The sequence below is a fragment of the Equus asinus genome, chromosome 3, assembly GCF_041296235.1.
Source record: "Equus asinus isolate D_3611 breed Donkey chromosome 3, EquAss-T2T_v2, whole genome shotgun sequence".
In the NCBI taxonomy this organism is placed as follows: domain Eukaryota; kingdom Metazoa; phylum Chordata; class Mammalia; order Perissodactyla; family Equidae; genus Equus; species Equus asinus.
The window spans coordinates 108,488,099-108,493,420 of NC_091792.1; positions in this window are offsets into that span (position 1 = coordinate 108,488,099).

The window sequence follows — 5,322 nt, forward strand, 5'->3', positions numbered from 1 at the left end:
CTATCCAAAAATGGGCAGAGGATATGAAGAGACATTTTTCCAAAGAAGATATACAGATGGTCAATAAACACATGAAAAGATGTTCAACATCACTAATCATCAGGGAAATGCAAATCAAAACTACATTAAGATGACACCTTCTGCCTGTAAAAATGGCTATAATTACTAGAACTAAAAATAACAAAAATTGGAGATGGTGTGGAGAAAAGGGAACCCTCATACACTGCTGGTGGGAATGCAAACTGGTTCAGCCACTATGGAAAACATATGGAGATTTCTCAAAAACCTAAAAATAAAACTACCATAGGACCCAGCTATCCCACTGCTTGGTATCTACCCCCAAAATTTGACATCAACAATCCAAAGTAACATATGCACCCCTATGTTCATTTCAGCATTATTCACAATGGCCAAGACACGGAAACAATCCTAGTGACCATTGTCTGATGATTGGATAAAGAATTTGTGGTATATAAATATACAATGGAATACTACTCAGCCATAAACAAGACAAATTCATCTCATTTGCAACAACATGGAAGGACCTGGAGGGAGTTATGCTAAGCGAAATAAGCCAGACTGAGAAAGAAAAACACCAGATGATTTCATTCATATGTGGAACATAAACAAACACATGGACAAAGAAAATAGTTAAGTGGTTACCAGGGAAAAGCAGGTCGGGGGAGGTCACAGCGGGTGATGGGGAGCACTTATGTGGTGACAGTCAAGAAATAATATATAGGGACCTGCTCCGTGGCCGAGTGGTTAAGTTTGCGCGCTCCGCTGTGTCCCAGGATTCAGATCCTGGGCGCGGACATGGTACCAGTCATCAGGCCACGTTGAGGCAGCGTCCCACATGCCACAACTAGAAGGACCTGCAACTAAAATATACAACTATGTACAGGGGGTTTGGAGAGATAAAGCAGAAAAAAAAAAAAAGATTGGCAACAGTTGTTAGCTAAGGTGCCAATCTTTAAAAGAAATAATATATATAACTGAAATCTCACATTGATGTAAACTATTATGAACTCAATTCAAATAAAAAATATTGAAAGTAAAAAATAATCTAGATATTTATCAAGTAGGGTTAACTAAATTGAGATACTTTTACCTAATTGAAATATTGGGCAGATGTGAAAAAGTGTGCTTACTACATTTAGTAATAATGCAGAAAATATTTGTTATGCTGCTAAGGGAAAACAAATAGAATCTATGCTACAAAAAATAAAAACAAATAAAAAATTGGCAGAGGACCTAAATAGACATTTTTCCAAAGAAAACATACAGACAGCTAATAGGCACTTGAAAAGATGCTCAACATCACTAATCATCATGCAAATAAGATCAAAACCATAATGAAATATCACATCACACTGATAAGAATGGCTACTATCAAAAAGACAGAAAGTAACAAGTGTTAGTGAGCATGGGGAAAACAGGGAATGCTTGTGCACTGTTGGTGGGAAGGTAAATTAGCGCAGGCACTATGGAAAAAAGTATGAAGGTTCCTCAAAAAATTAAAAATAGAACTACCATACAATTCAGTAATTCCACTTTTGAGTATTTATAGAAAACAAATGAAAACATTAACTTGAAAAGATATATGCACGCCTATCTTCATTGCAGCATTATTTGCAATAGCCAAAATAGGGAAGCAACCAAAGTGTTAATCAATAGATGAATGGATAAAGATGTGAGAGATATATATGCATACATTGAATATTATTCATTCTTTGAAAAGAATTCATTCTTTAAAAAGAATAAAATCTTGCCATTTTCAATAACATGGACAGAAAAGTGTATTATTACAAAAGAAATGAGTCAGACAGAAAAAGACAATGACTATATGATTTACTAATATTGTGGAATCTAAAACACAAAACAAATGAACAAACAAAACAAAACAGAAACATACTGATAGATACAAAAAACAAACTGGTGGTTGCTAGAAAGAAGGGTGTTGGGGGGGGATGTAAGATAGGTGAAATGGATCAAGAGTTACAAATTGCTAGTTATAAAATAAGTCATGGGGATGTAATAAGCAGGGAATATAGTCAAAAATATTGTATTAACTTTGTATGATGACAAATGAGAAAGACACTCATCGTGGTGATTACTTCATAATATATGCAAATATCAAATCACTATGATGTATACCTGTAACTAATATGATATTGTATATCAACTGCACTTCAATTAAAAGAAAAGAAGCTCCAGTACTAGTGGGTGCAGACAAGATCAACTATTAAATAAACTCAAACAGAAAGAGAAAATCTGAATAGAACAATAACAAACAAAAAAGATTGAATTTGTAATAAAAAAATACCTGCAAAGAAATCTCAGGCCAACATGGTTTCACCAATGCCTTTAACCAAGAATTAATATCAATTCCTCAAAAACATCCTCCAAAAAATAGAACATTTGCCAACATATTCAGTTAGGCCCTGATGTTGAAAACACACAAAGACATCACAAGAAAAGAACACTACAGACCAATATCTCTTACAAATGTTGGCACAAATGTCCTTGACAATATATGAGAAAACTAAAATCAGGAATATACAAAAGGGCTTCTATGCTAAGAAAAACTGGAATGTATTCCAGGATGCAAAGTTGTTGTAACAACTGAAAAGTCATTAATATAATACACCACTATCAATAAAATGAAGGACACAAACTGTGTGATCATATTAATAAATGTATAAAAATCATTCAACAAATTCTAATACTTTTCATGATGAAAATACAAAGTAAACTAGGGATAGAGAGAAAGTTCCTCAAATAGGTAAAAAGTTTTTCCAAAGGCCAAAGCTGATGTCATACTTGATGGTGAAACACTAAATGTTTTTTTTGCTAATATGAGGGAACAAGATGAGGAGGTCCACTCTCATCATTTCTATTCGACATTTTATTGGAGGTTGAAGCCAAGACACTTGGCAAGAACATAAAATAAAGAAATCCACATTAGAAAGGAGGCGTTAAACTACCTCTGTTGGCAGATGAAATTATTTTATATGGAGAAAATGTTTTGCAATTCACTAGAAAATATACAATAGACAATTGCAATAAACAATCTAAAATGAAATTAAGAAAACAATTCTACCACAGTCATAGTCCCTTAATAACAGGGATACCTTCTGAGAAATGCATCATTAGGCAATATTGACATTGTAAGAACATCATAGAGTGTACTGACAGAAACTTAAACTGTATAGCCTACCACACACATAGGCTATATGGTAAAATCTTATGGGATCTTATCTTATGAGATCACTGTCATACACGCAGTCCGTCATTGACTGAAATGTCAATATGCAGCTCATGACAGTACAATAGCACCAAAAGAATAAAATACTTAGGAATAAATTTGACAAAAAAATTGCCAAATTTTTACTGTGGAAATCATGAAACATTGTTGAAATATATTTTAAAAGATCTATATAAAAGGAAAGACATCTCATATTCAGGCTCAAAACACTTACTATTGCTGTAAAGGCAATTCTTCACAAATTGACATAGATTCAACACAATCTCTATCAAAATCCCAGATGACTTCTCTGCATAAACTAACAAACTAACCCTAAAATTCACATAGATATTCAAGGGAGCTAAAACTCATCAAACAATCTTGAAAAAGAGAACGTAGTTGGAGGAATTCTACTAATTAATTTCAAAGCCAACTACACATTAAACTACTCGAGAGAGTGTGAAACAGGCATACAGAAAATCAAATAAAGCAAAGAACTAGATACTAGAAGCCAGAAATATACCCACACATTGATGGTTAATTTATTTTTGACAAAGGAATGAGCACCGTTCTAAATAAATTCTTCAATAGAAACTCGTTAGCCACATGTAAGACAATGAAGTTGGACGGTCTACCTCAAACCATATAGAAAAGTTACTCAAAATGGGTCAAAAGCCTAAACGTAAAAATAAAACTATAATACTCTCATGGACAAACATAGGTAAAACTTTGTGATAGTGGATTTGGCAATGATTTCTTATGTGACACCAAAGCACAGCAACCAAATTATAAATGGAGAAACTAGACTTCATCACAATTTGAAACCTTTGTTCTATAAAGGACAACATCAAGAAAGGGAAAAGACAACCTGCATAATTGAAGATATATTTATAAATCATATATCTCATAAGGGTTTTATATTCAAAATATATTTTGAAGGGCTCTTATGATTAAATAATAAGAAGACAAATAATCCTATTAGAAACTTAACAAAGGTTCTGAATAGATTTCTCCAAGAATAATATACAAGTGTTGAAAAAGCATATGTGAAGGGTTTAACATTATTAACATCAGGGAAAACTAACACAAACCACAATGAGATATGACTTCACTAGTACTAGTATACCTATATTAGACAAAATAACAAGGGTTGTCAAGGATATGCAGAAACTGGAACAGTCATATGTTGCTAGCGTAAATGAAAAATGCTGCAGTCACTTTGGAAAATAGTATGCCACATCCTTAAAGGTGAAACATTGAGTTACCATATGACCTAGCAATTCTACTTCTAGTATAGTTGTATACGCAACAGAAAGGAAAACGTGGTCATTCAAAACGTTCATGTCAATGTTAATGACATTATTCATAACAGCCAGAAAATGCAAAAAAAGTTGATCAAGTTATGAATGAACAAAATATGGGATATCCAAATTATGGAATATTATTTGCCAATAAAAAGGAATGAAGCCCTGACATGTTACAAGGTAGATGAACTTTTAAAACGTTATGCTAAATGAAAGGAGTCACAAAAGTCCCCATATTGTAGGATTCCACTTATGGAAAATGTTCAGAATATTCAAATTTAAAGACAGAAACTAGATAGATTTTTGAATGAGGCTTTGGGGACGCTGAGATTAGGGAGTTACATCTAAAGGGTAAAAGTTTATTCATATATGATGAAAATGTTCTTCAATTGATTGTTGTGGTGGTTGCACAATTCTGTGAATATACTATGAACTATTGAATTGTGTACTTTAAAGTTCAAGAAGACTGCAGACACAATTGCCTCTCATTTGCCACTGTTCTTGACAATCTTCCAAATATAGCTGACTTACACATACAACGGCATCACCTCTTAGCAGATAACAGCACTTTTACTCTTAAAACATATATTAAACACATGTATACAAAGTCATCTATCTTTTGCTTTTTCAACTTGCTATCCAAATGCTCTGATTGTCCATATCATATATTTACTTTGAGCTGTCGGAGTTATATTTTAACTTCCTGATTGATTTCTCCTTGAAGATAAGCCTGAGCAACAGTACAAGGGATCAGCAATTTGAAAAGAAGCA